This window comes from Lactuca sativa, chromosome 3, assembly GCF_002870075.4.
Source record: "Lactuca sativa cultivar Salinas chromosome 3, Lsat_Salinas_v11, whole genome shotgun sequence".
In the NCBI taxonomy this organism is placed as follows: Eukaryota; Viridiplantae; Streptophyta; class Magnoliopsida; order Asterales; family Asteraceae; genus Lactuca; species Lactuca sativa.
In genome coordinates, this window is record NC_056625.2 from 244,021,129 (window position 1) to 244,035,458 (window position 14,330).

Sequence of the window (14,330 nt, forward strand, 5' to 3'; positions counted from 1 at the left end):
GATTGAGGCGCAATAGTTGGCGCAACAGCTGTTAGATCTCCACCAAACGATCGATAATGTGGCAGAGATCACTATCAAGTCTCGGGAAAGAGCTTATATGGTACTAAAGTATGTAGCATATGAGGAAATGAAGAAGGTAAGGTATCAGAACATACCGTAGAATGATAGGAGGGAGATCGTGAGTTTCTCGGGGTGCAAGACCCTGAGTGATATGACTTGTAGAGCTCAAGAACGGGATATGGACTTGGAGCACATTGGTAAGAGGGAATTAGATCAGTTGCTTATACTGAAGGGTCTCGAGAGGAGACCCAAGATTTAGGATTAGCTTTTGAGAGGCCAGCAGGACCAGATTCGGTGAAGCACTTGCGGGAAACTGCACAAGGGAGCCTATTGTTCCAAGGGTTTGAGTAAGTGTAGCTCTGGGTTATCCTCTAATTGTGTCTGAATTATATTTTCAAAAGATGTTATATACCAAATGTATATTGAGAATTATTAGCGGATAGTGATAAAACATTTCCCAAATTGCGGGGATTGGGAGAGTATAATGTCATCTTGGTTTATTCCAAGACTGAGGAGCAACACGAGAAGCACTTGAGGGAGGTGTTAGAGACTTTGAGGAGGGAGAGATTTTTTGCAAGGTTCTCCAAATGTGAGTTCTGGTTGCGCGAGGTGCAATTCCTTGGGCACCTTGTCAGCCAGAAAGGTGTACTAGTCGATCCGTCCAAGATAGAGGTCGTGATGTAGTGGGAGATTCTGAGGTCTCCAAACGAGATTCAGATCTCCCTGGGTCTAGCGGGTTATTACCGGAGATTTATTTGGTACTTCTCCAAGATTTCAATTCCTTTGACCCGACTGACCAAGAAGTCGATAATCGTTCGGTAGGGGCTTGAGCAGCAAGCAACCTTCGATACACTCAGACAGCGGTTGTACAAGGCACCGACTCTCACCCTGACAGAGGGCGTAGATGATTGCAGGGTTTACTGTGATGCTTTGATGATAGGCATGGGTGCAGTACTGATGCAGCGGGGTCACACGATAGCAGGCCTTTGGGAATCAGGCTGGGGATGCCAGTTAGGAAATGAGTTCAGTTTGGGATGGTAGGTCGTGTGTATGCTGGATGTTGGAGGTGTTGTAAGTTTGCAGGTGTAGCCTTAGCATTCACTAGTAGCCAGATAGTGTTAGAGTGTTGTAAGTCTGCGGGTGTAGTCGTAGCATTCATTAGCAGCTAGATAGTGTTAATGCGTTGCAATTTTGTAGGTGTAGCCGTAGCATTCACTAGCAACCAGATAGTGCTAGAGTGTTGTAATTCTGTGGGTGTAGCCGTAGCATTCACAAGGTTTTCAGATAGTTCTAGAGTGTTGTAAGTTTGTGGGTGTAGCCATAGCATTCACTAGGTTGGTAGATAGCATGGGAGTGTTGTTAGATCGCGGAGGGAATAGTAGTACCCACCAGTTCGGGTGCAACAATGATGACATGGCAAGTCTACATATTGGTTTACGAATTTCCCTAGATGAATTAGACTTGTTTAAGCCAGTGATGAGACCGTGGGAATGCCACTAAAATTATGAGATCAAGGATGCAATGGACCGCTTAAGGTCATTTGTGACATAAGGCTACCATTGGTCGTGTAGCAATCACTTCTAGCCTGGGTTTGATGACGTTAGGACTCGACGTATGGACCCGATCAATTAGATCTGATGATCGTTAGAGCCACAATGGCAAGATTACTATTGCTAACTATTGACAGAAGAGTATTTCATTCTAAGTCGTGTGAGGCGACTAAGTGGGAGTCCTTTGGCTCTGTAACCTGGCCGGAACCCATTATTTCAGAGGTCCGGTGAACGAGTTGAGATCAGGGAGGTTTCGGTAGATTTTGGAAGGCACCCAGGGTGCAGTTCGGTGTTTCAGAAAGTTCAGTGTTTCAGACAGTTCGGTGTTTCAGTCAGTTTAGTGTTTCAGACAGTTTAGTGTTTCAAGCAGTTCGGTGTTTCAAGAAGTTCAGTGTTTCAGGGAGTTCCAGTACTCCAGATAGTGCCCGATAAAAATGAACCAAAGGGGAGGCCAACACCCCGATATGCTTGGCAGTATTAGCATTATAGGATTTCAGGTATTGTTGGGTAACTGATTGCGTGGGTATTGCTAAGTCACTCGCAGCGGGATTCAACTATAAAGATACTATATGGGCGGTTTGTTAAGGAGTCAGACCATATCGAGACTTTAGAATTCAGATTGAGTAATGTGGTCATAATGCAAGGAATTCATTTATCTTCAGGTTTTAGAACCCTGCGAGGTATGGTTTTTGATTGCCCTGGGAAGGTTGGGATTATGCTTAGGAGTGTGGCCATGTTGTTCCAGTTGTCTGGTGTGTAAGGAATGGTAAGGAATGATTTCAAGGACGAAATATAATTTAAGTGGGGGAGATTTGTAACATCCTGTTTGCTAAATAAATAAATAGATAAATATTTTTAATGAATAATGGCCCTAAATGCGGAATAATTTAGCAAGGCGTTGTTGTTGGGGGTTAAAATGTAATTCCTGGATTAGTTTGTGAAGAATTTTGGAGATTAAGGGTGGTTTGGTAAATTCTGGTTTTAAATTGAAATAAAATCTTGAGGGAATGTGTAAAGGTCGAAGTTTTTGTTGTAATATGTCGAAATTTGTAATGTTATTTTACAAGGCATTTTTATATCGAAGCTTAATGATTTTAGTCGTTGTAATTTTTTGTATGCATTCATGTCTCCTATAAATAGGGACTTTACTTGGAGTTAGATAAGATTTTTGAGATACCACTTGTCTACATTCTCTTTTTAAGAAGAGAAAGCATAATATGAGTTGAAACCATATTATATTTACTTCTTGTGTTCAATTGTGTTGATTCTACTCTGATTTGATTCATATACTCGATTATCACTTCATCAATTGGTATCAGAGCAGAAATCATTACTACGATCTGATTTTCAGTTGAATCCCTAAGTTTTTGAGTCACTAGTTAGTCTCAAAAGTTTCCACACTGTTTGATTCAGAAAATCATCTCTGATCTATAGTTTTGATTCGATTCTGCATTTGATTTGCATAATCGAGTAATTGATTTTGAGTTGTTGATCGATTTATTCATTCAAATTCAAATTTCTTCAAGTTTTTCTGAAAATTCTTGTCCGTACATTCATGGAGAATTTCAACAAGAACACAATGACTTCATTCTCTCATCTGTTAGGATCCTCTACGAAGATTCCTATGTTGATTCCGGAGTATTACGATCAATGGGTTGACTGTATGGAGGACTATCTGAATGGATTTGATGAGGAACTTTGGAGTTGCATCATAGGAACTTCTCAACCTCCGTTGAATGTTCAAAATATTGGATCTTCTAGTTCAACACCTGATGTTGATGATCAATCAAATAGGATGAAGAAACATGAAAAACGCTGTGTGAGAGAATTGCGAGGTGCATTGCCACCAGTTGTTTACAACTACATTTGTGGTTGTAAAACTGCAATGGAGATATGGAATACTCTCAAGGAAAAATATTAGGGAAGCAAGAAGACAAAGATCAATTCAATTATGCAATGTCTTGTAGAGCTGAAAGAGTTTAGACAAAAAGAAAATGAAACGATTGAAGTTTACTATGATCGTCTTAATGAATTGATCTATAGATGCAATCGTTATGGAATCACGAGGTCTGCTATGGAGTTCAATCTCACCTTTGTGATGGGACTCCGTAAGGAATGGAGGAGTGTAAGCATGATGGTGAAGAATCAACAAATTTTTGATACTTCATCTCTGAGTGATTTTTATAATCAATTGAAAACTCACGATAGTCAAGTGAACGAGATGGCTGAAGAGTCGATGCTTAGTTTGGGAGGACCATTAGCTCTTGTTTCGAGAGTATCTGAAAAAGAAGCAGTTGAAAAAGTTGATTTTGATGATGAAGAAGGGTTTATCATGAGTTCTGATGTTGAGGCGATTGCCTTTTACTCAAACAACAGAGTCAAAAAGTTTTTCAAGAAACCGTTTAATGCGAAGGTGAAGCAGAATGAAGGGAAAGGAAGTTTTGTTAACAAGTACGTGGGAGAAGAGAAGAAGAAGTTTGAGAAGAATGATGAAAAGTGACTGATGTTAAAGTTGAGAAGAAACTCAAGGGTAATTCAGGAATTGATTGTCATTATTGCAACGGAGCAAATCATTTGGCAAATGATTGCTTGCTTCATAAGAAGGATGAGAAAAAGAATAAAGTCAAGGACGAAGCATATTATGTTGAGAAGCTGGAATAGGTGCGTGCTAAGGCGAATGGCTTGTCTTTGGTTGCTAAAGATGAAAATGAGGAAGAAGGCACATATCAGATCTGGTCATCAGGATCTGATGATGAAGAGATGCATAATCCTACGCATGGAGCAATGTTCGCGAAGCTGGAGGAAGATTCTAACGAAGAGGTGACTGGTCATTGTTTCATGACCAAATGCTAATAAATCTCCAATGACTACCAAGGTACGTTCTATGCTTTGGCCTAGAAGTAGAGACGAAGATTTGCAAAGTTGAGCATAGATCTGGCTGCTTTCACCAGAGTACAGTTTCTTCGCTCTACTACTCCATTCTGCTGCAGTGTGTAAGGAGCTGAGAAATTATGACTGATACCTTTTTGAAAGCAAGAAACTATTCAGGAGATGATTAGTGAACTCGGTTCCATTATCACTCTGGATGCGGCGTACTGGCAATTTGATTTGAAGTTCAATCTCTTTGATGAAATTAATTAGGACCTGCAGTGTTTCAGACTTGAATCTCAAGAAAAATACCCATGTGAAACGAGTGGAGTCATCAACTATAACCAGTATGTATTTCTTGTGATGGAGACTGGCTACGGTAGATGGACCGCAAATATCAATATGCAAAAGTTCCAGTGGTTCAAAAAGTGAAGAATCAATCACTATATGATGGTTTGCTTTGGACTGTTTTCTAGACTCACAGGCAGAGCAGAGGGTTTCATTGTTGAATTTGAGAATAGGGAGACCGTGGACGAGTTCTCCGATGACCAGGTTGTTGATATACCGGAAGTTAAGATGAGCTAGCTGGCGGTGCAATAACTAGCTGACTTCGGATACTACTTTGGACAGAAAGTACATCTATGGTTTCCCAATGATCAAAGAGACGTCTAAAGGATACATGGTTCCTTCATATTTGGATTTGAACAAACAGGTGCTTCTATCACTTGTCATTATGTAACAATAGTCGTTATCAAATTCAACCATGTGGCCTGTTTTGCATAGTTGGACTACATTGATGAGATTATGTTTGAGGCGTTCCACGTAAGCAACCTTTTGAATAGAGAAATTCCTTGTAGTAAGAACACCATAACCTCTGATTATCCCATTCGCTTTGTTACCGAATGTGACATTTCCACCGTTGCAAATTGGCCTGAAATCTCGAAGGTACTCTAACCTTCTGGTCATGTGTAAGGAGCTGGCACTGTCGCTCAGGCCCGACCCAATACCTGGGCGAGATGGGCTAAGGCCCAGGGCAACAAGTTTAGAAGGGCATCAATTTATCAGTCGTATCAATTTGGCCCAAAAAATATTAGCCTGATAGCCACCCTGATTTTCTTCTAATCTACACAACGACTGGAGGCAACGCTCGAAGGCATGCGCGTAAAGATGTAAACATAGCTGAAGGGATGGCATCTGTGATTGGCTGATTGCGATCGACGCCTAGAAGAAAGATGTAACATCTGGATTTCCAGGTATCATAATTTAAGTATTTATTTTGAGTTAAGAAGAGGGACTTGACGAGTTAATGCCTAAACTCGTCGAGTATGATCATGACTGATGACTCGGATTAATGAATGGACTCGACGAGTCGGTGAGGCGACTCGACGAGTCCGCGCTATTGGCAGAAACCCTAAATCTTTGGGCCTGAGCCTAATTTAAAGGCATTTATGGCCTTCATTAGCGGCTACCTTCCCAGAAGGGAGAACCCTAGCAAGCTCGAGTGTGTTGAGTGAGAGGAAGAGCTGTCATGAGCTTTCAGGTCTAATTTTGCAAGGAAGGAGGAGAGTTCCAACAAGAGGGATCAAGGAGGGTTGTTGTTCTGAGTCATTCAAGCAAGGAGCTTCATTCTGAGGTAAAAAATCTACCCCTTTCCTTCCCTATTGTGTAGATTACATATTGAGGTTAAGGCTTGAATCACTTCATCTTTGGGGTTTGGAATGCCTCAAACCCCTCTTGCTAGTTTGTTTTATAGATCTGGACCCTTCTAGGTCCAGAGAGTCGAGAATATGAAGCTTTAGTTGAGTAAACCTTTGGGTTTAAAGCTAAGAGGCATTATGGGGTTTTTATGGTAAATTATGCAAAATAAACCATGCATGAACGCCAAGTTCAGACCTTTACATGACTTTTGGGTGTTAGGAGGTCAGATCTATAAGTTAGAGAAATAGAACTGACCTCAGAAGGTCGTTTGAGCATTTCCATGGAGGAAACTCGCCGAGTCCATGGAAGGACTCGATGACTCGGATCGGGTTGCTCCGCGTTTTGTGATCAGTGGTAACCCGTCGAGTGAAAGATCAACTTGACGAGTCGAGTGAGGCCTTAGGAGGATTCACAGGACACGCATGGACTTGCCGAGTCACCCAAGTGCACTCAATGAGTCAGGTCAAAGTTGGGCCATTGACTAGAGTGGACTTTCGTTGAATTTTAGGGTTTGGTCAACATTTGGACATTTGGACCATTGGTGGAGTAAAATAGTCTTTTCCCCTTCTTTGAGATATAGGAAGGGATTAGTCCATCTTCTTCATGGCTAATATTAATTAGGGATAATTATTATGTGTTAGGCAGGAGCTAGAACCGGGAGTAGAGATCACGATCCCGATTATATGATTTTCATTGATTAGCTTACAAAGTGATTCTCACTATACATACCTTGTGTGGTAAACCTTATGTGTGACTAAAGGGTCTTATGTGCAAGAAATGTGTAATGAGACATCCTACTATTTACTTGTGTTATGCTTTATTAGTATTATATTGTGATGTTGAGTTGAGGGACCGGAGGGTCCATATGAGTTGTGGGACTAGAGGGTCTAACTGAGTTATAGTCTTGAGTGGCTATTGTGTTGTGTGTGGTATTTTAGGGAGCTCACTAAGCTTTTATGCTTACTGTGTTATGTGTTATGTGTTTCAGGTAGTTCCGAGGATCGCAGCAAGGCACCGGCATGATTGTACACACCGGCAGAAGATTGTTTTTATGATTCTGGGATTGTGTTTCCTTTTGTTGACACTTGAGAATTAAGTGTTTTGAGAATTATGATACAAGTTTTATTGTGTTAAAAATGAAAATTTTGGTTGAAAAATTACGTTGTTACAAAAGAACATGTAGAAGATCGATCAGTCTGAATGTCCATCTCTAAATCGACTGAATCCTTATATCTAACTATGATTTCTATTTCCGATTTCTCATATTCTCCAATTTATGATTTTCAAGTTAGCGCTTTGTGTTAGTTGGAGTTCGGACTAAGATTTTCAATTGTCTATTTCTAATTCCAAATTCTGATTCTCATGTTCTACTGTTTTTTATCACTTTTTTGATTCTGTTGACTCTCGATTTGTATGAGTTCGAGTTTGAAGTTGGAGACTTGGAGTTAGAAGCCTTTAGTTAAGTAGATATTTGACTATTTTTTGTTCGAAATGTGTATCTTTGATTTGATATTTATTTGTTTGATTACAGTAGTTTGGTTGTTGGGTCCAAAATATGGTTTATACTTTGCTTTTCTAGGAAAATATATTTTTATGTAATGTTGTATGTGTTTGCGGTTTGTGTGTACGGCCGTACACGTGTGTACGGCCGCACACCCTATGTACGACCGTACATAGGGTGTGCGGCTGTACACATGTGTATGGTTGGAGGTCCATATAAATAGATGAGTGCATGTGGGAGTGTAAAATCAAAGGAGGCTAGAAAAGACAGAGAAAGTTAGAGAGAAGAAGAGAGTGTGTGTGTGTGTGTGAATCTATTGTAAGGAGCATCATTCATATTGAATACATCATAGATTCATCTTAATTCTTCTTCTCCTTCTTTTCTATATTGATCTGACATCATCCAATTGATTGGGATTCCGCACCATCAATTGGATCTGATTGATACACAAGCAATTTTGGGGACTTACAATTGGTATCAGAGCTTGGTTGCATCAATCATTTTTTGTCAGATATGGAGCTTATTTGATCTTATTTTGAAAAGATAATAGCGTTTTTGGATAGATCTCGCAAAAATAAGGGGGTTTCTTCTTTGCATTTTTCATAAAAACGAGTTTTTGATCAAATATTGGAGCAAAAAAGGGTGAAAAACCTCGTTTTTTTTTTTTTTTTGAATCTGTTGAAGGTGTACGCTCGGGTGTGCGGCCAGGGAGTGTGTGGCTCGGTGTGCGGCTCGGTGTGCGGTCTCGGATTACAGCTCGGAGTATGCGGCTAGGTGTTTGTTTTTCGGTCAGTAGCCTCGCACGTCCTCGTATTGCGACATCAGCCTCGCATTGCATTGCATCAGCAGCTTCGCATCGCAGCAGCCTCGCAGCAACGCTTCGCAATAAAAAAATATCCACGCGTTTTGAGGTTGCCGGGGATCGAACCTGGGACCTCAAAGTGTTCAACCAAGCGCCTAACCATCTTGGCTAGCCAAGCCATTGTGCATTCACTTCGAAATTTTAAACTTAACCACTCCCTACCGCTTCCAACTTTCGCATTTTTGTCATTTTCAGCCCAAAATTGATTTTCCTTTAATTTTAAATTCCTTTTTCAACCAAAAATTTTAGTTTTTAAATTTTAATTTTAATTTTTGACTTTTTACTTAAAATTTTGACATTGACTTTTAAAAGTTGACCTTTCATTTTAAATTTTGACTTTCTCGTTTGACCATTAATTTTTCAAATTTAGCTTTTCGGTTTGACTTTTAAGTTTGAATTTTTAAATTTGACTTTTAAGGTTGACTTTCTCGGTTTTTAAGTCAAAGGGAAATTAAAAATATAAAAAAAATTAAAAATTAAAAAAAAAAAAAAGAAAAAGAAAATGAGTTCCACATGAATTCCGGTAAATGAAGTTTCATGTACTCCATCTTGTAATGCTACGATGAAATTTCTTCGCGAACAAATTGATTTGCTAAAAAGGGAAAATGAGGACCTTAAATATGAAGGCTATACTCTAAGGAAAGGTCAGAAACCGTTAAAAGCACAACTAGAAGCAAAAACCAAAGACTTTAGGAAGCTTCAGGAAGAGTACAGAAACAAGTGTGAAAATTACAATCACATTAAACACAAACATGCTGTTGTAACTGAAGAACTTGATGCTTTGAAAATTAAGTGTGAAAAACAGATATTAGCTTTAAAAATTACACTGCATCAAGTAAGACAGTCGAGTCATTATTTGAAAACCAATTAAAATTCAAAGATAATCAAAACAAGGGTTTAAGGTATGATAGTGTTCCTCCACCTTTCAATCACAACTATAACCCACCCGTTGAGACCAATGAGGAAGAAATGCCTGCTCAGTATGGCCAAACCCCTGCTTCAGCTTCAGTTAAGACTGAACAATCAGGGCCAAATGAGGATGTTGAGATGAGCGATACTAATGATTCTACTTCTTGTGCAGGTAAAGTAGTAGAGGATGAGAACAAGGAGAGTACTATTGGACAAACAAATGTCTCCTTGAACTCTGAATCTGTTGCTTCGAACTCATTTGCTTCTGATCAACCTGCTGTTGAGAAGTACAGGCCACCAAATCAAGTGAAACAGCCGACTTGCTGCAAGTGCGCTTGTGGGAACAATCAGAAACAAGGCAAGGATACGCCACCAGGGGCAGGAAGAAACAACTTCCCAGTGAAGAAAAAGACATGCTTTCACTGTGGAACACCTGGACACATTGCCAGAAATTGTCCTAATCGAGCATACATTCCCTATTATGCACAAGGCTGGCAAAACGCACAAAGAGGGATGTTTTCTACAAGAAACCCCTCTAGGTCACGTTCAGACAATGGTGACTGGAATGTGCAAAAGGCCAAGAATCAAACCCACAAGGCCAAGAATCTGAATCCCAAGAACAAGAAGGGAATGTCGGCAAAGAAGCCAAATCCAAGAGATGCTCCCTTGAAGTCAAAATCAAAGTCATCTCAACGGCCGACATCAAGTTCAAAATCAAGTGCTGAGTCACCCATCAGATCGAAAAAGAAATGGGTTAAACCCAACTACAAATGGGTTCCAAAGGCTCACTCTCCCAAATCTTCTAACGCTTCTAATATTTTTACATCTTCTGTTTGTGGTAAGCAGGACATGTCATGGGAGAGAGTATCGTGCAAGGATGACAAAGGTCGACCCAGTTTAAAAATGGATTGGGTTCCAAAGACCAACTGATCCCGCTCTGTGTCGGAGCAGCTATGGAGGCATATCATCAGACTTCGGTTTGTTGGTAGTGGCTGTTCCTGGCACTTGATAGGGGACATCTCTCAACTGTACAACACTCGGAATTTTGTTTGAGAGTATGTGTCCTTTGCGGGAAGGGGAGAAAGGAAGGGATCACATGGGGTTTGTGCTTAATGGCATGAAGAATTTTCGGATCTGTTCTGAGATTACGAGTGCTGTTCTCAGACCTTCCGGATGCAAATTCAATCGGTGACTTATGGTTTGAGTTTTCTTCTCTATAATCCCGAGTTTTTCTTAAGCTGTTTCGCTTTAAAGACAAATTTTTGTTTTAGGATAGTTTAAATTTGCGCATTTACTTTCGTTTCTCTCCTATGCACAAATTTAGGGGGAGAAATAAAAACAAAACAAAAATTAGAAAATTTTAAAAAATAAAAAAAAATCAAAAAAATAATAATATGTTGGTTATGGAATGTGCTTGAGGGAGATGTTTTGGGAAGTGATATTATCAAGTGATCACAGGAAACCTGAGTCTGTGTAAGGTACCCAAAGTTGAAGGGTCTATGCTCTGGTTTGATGCGTCGGTAGGCACGAAAGATTCTATATGGACATGACTAGGCATAGTTGAACTTAAGAAATCAAATGACTTGACAAATCTTGACCTAGTTAGATCCGTTTAGCCTGACAATACGACGCTTGGATAGGTTGAGCAGGGAGATATATATGGGAATCTACTCGTCACATTAAATGAGCCCGTATCTGGAACCGTGGTTTAACTTTTCCTCGATGTGCGGATTCTGTCCTTAATTCCGGTATTGATGGGGAAACTGGTAAATTCCGATAAATTAGGTCTGTAGAAAATCATTTTCTTTCTTTCTATCTGTTAGTCATATGTTACCTCCTCTGCGTGATTGGAAAAGATTCGGCCTGGACTGTAACATATGCAACTCTATTTCTCTGCATATTATACGTATATATATATATATATATATATATATATATATATATATATATATATATATATATATATATATATATATATATATGAAATTCCTCTTATCTGTTAGCCATATGTTGTCTCTTTTGCGTGACTAACAATCCGACCTGGTACACAACATATGCACTATAAGTGATAATACTCTGAATCTATCTTCTCCCCTAATGATGGTCTGCTCATCCGATGTAAGGAGTACTCTGGAAGTCCTTGATTACCGGGGCATATCTGGAAGCAGGAAACATGTTCCAGTACAATTAAAATTGAACACTCAAAGATTGTCTATAGATCTCGCTGCTCAATTTAGGTGGACAACAATATCCCTGGTCGTCGTCAGCTGAATGGTCCTTAAGATATAGTATCTAGAAACTTAGGATCAGATATAATATCTAGGAACTTAGGATCACATTGTCTTTTCACTTATAGTATGTCCTAATTTTGTCACAATTTTTCGTGTTTAAGTGGACCACAATACTGACGATCGACCAGACAAAGATGTGAATATGAAATGTACCGACAAGCGGATAAAGGCTGTCTAAAAACTTTGATCCCAAATCATTCTTAAAGTTAGATATCATTTTATTTTTGTTAAATTTGTTCATAGTTTTCCTTTATGCACAAATTTTAGGAGGAGAATTAAAAATAATTCAAAAATCAAACAAAAATCATAAAATTAAAAATCCAAAAATAGGGTTATTTCTTGTTCAGAAAAATCAGAAAATCCAAAAATATTTTTGTTTCTGTTTTTATTTTTCAAGAAAATATAAAAAAATCCAAAAATATTTTTTTGTGTGCTAATTTTTCTTTTAGTTTTGTTTTGTCTTGAAAAGTGATTTCAGGCATAGATGAGACTCATGGAGACTGTATTGAAGATCTTCTGAGCCCAGGCTTCATCCGTGAGCATCGAAGAATTTTCATTTCGAAGGAGCAAGAAATGAAGACTATTCTTCCATCATTCAATCTTTCAACCTCAAAAGCAAGGTGAAGTTGTTCTTGAAGATTATGTGACAGATTGCATTGAAGCCTCCTCAATCAATTTGCTGCTATCTATGAACCTGCTGAAGTGATCCAGAAGATTATTTCTCTCTGATGTTCTCCCTGAAGATTCTCAAGCTGAAAGAGCTATCTTTCAAGAATCTTTTCAAGAAGCCTCCTAACCCAACGTGCATTCAATGTCAAATTTTGAAGAAAAACCCAACCGCTCAAGATGAATTCATTTATTGAAGATTCATATGTTCATCTTGATGCTGTGAAGAAATTTGAAGATTAATGCTGAAGCCAAGCTCCCAATGAAGATTAACAAGAAAAAGCCAGCTACTTTTTAGGGGGAGTTTGTTGGGCCAATTATAAAAGAAAGCTATAAACCAAGGGGGAGATTGTTGGGTCAAAAATATGGTTTATACTTTGCTTTTCTAGGAAAATATATTTTTATGTAATGTTGTATGTGTTTGCGGTTTGTGTGTACGGCCGCACACCCTGTGTACGGCCGTACACAGGGTGTGCGGCTGCACACATGTGTATGGCTAGAGGTCCATATAAATAGAGGAGTGGATGTGGGAGTGTACGGTTAAGAAGAGGCTAGAGAAGAGAGAGAAAGTTAGATAGAAGAAGAGTGTGTTTGTGTGTATGTGTGAATCTATTGTAAGGAGCATTAATCATATTCATTCAGTACATCATAGATTCATCTTAATTCTTCTTCTCCTTCTCTTCTATATTGATATGACATCATCCAATTGATTGGGATTCCGCACCATCAATTGGATCTGATTGATACACAAGCAATTTTGGGGACTTACATTGGTTCAAAAGATATTTTTCTGCTTCGCTTAAGGAGTAGCCAAGTTGGATTTCAAATTATGGATCTTTGATTTCTAATTTATTATATCATCAACTATGGATTTTTTGTTAAAGTTTGATCACACTTGTTTCATTTTTAGTAGTTTCAATTGAATTTATGTTTTTTCTGCTAATATTCATGATAGTTTTCCCGGTAAATCTATCTTATTTAGGTATAATCATAGTAACTTCAAGTTAGTTTTGGTTTCTTCTGCAAATTTCATCTCTTCTAAAGAATCTGTCACCCTCCTTATTAGATCAAATCCGCTTTTAATTAAGCTAATTTTTTCCAAAAAAACATTGTTTGTCAATAAATCTATCAAAATGTGGAAAATTAATATTGACTTTTTAGAAAATAACCTTATATTTTAATACAACTATACCTTTAGCTGTTTGATATGGAATGAAAATAAGATTATTTACCATTTCATTTGTTGATGACTTGATAATGTTGTGTTGTGCATCATTCTTTCATTCTTAAACTTTTGATGTTTATTTGATGTGAATTGACTGCATGTTAGCTTGTTTTTTACTCATTGTTCTTTTGAAAATGCTGCAACTTGCCAAGAAAGATGCTCAGAGGATGACTTCAGAGCCCTTCATCATCTATAGTTACTAGTTTTAAAAACTTTTTTTTTAGAAACTTTTGTTCTCAAATGGCTATTGATTTTAAATTCATAAAGGCAAAATACATGTGCTAGATAATGTCACAATTGATTTAATTTGTTTATGTGACCATCATATGTTAAAGAGGTAGATGGTGTTCACTTTAAGTAATTGATCATACTGTGGATTAAATATAGTTACCTTTAAGGGTAAAATCATCATGATATATATATATATATATATATATATATATATATATATATATATATTATTTCATAGTTCTTTATACATATGACAATTTACTAGCATCCAGTTTTTGAGAGTTTAGATCCTAAAAAGTGTTTATGCATATTGGATTTAGTAGTTTTTTGTTTATAAATATCTAGTGCTTTTGTTTATTTTATTTATATTTGTGTTGGGTACTTGGGTGTATCATATGGAACAAATATAGGGGCATTGATTTATAATATCGCCTTGGGTATGAAAAACTAACGGATCGGCCCTGCTGTC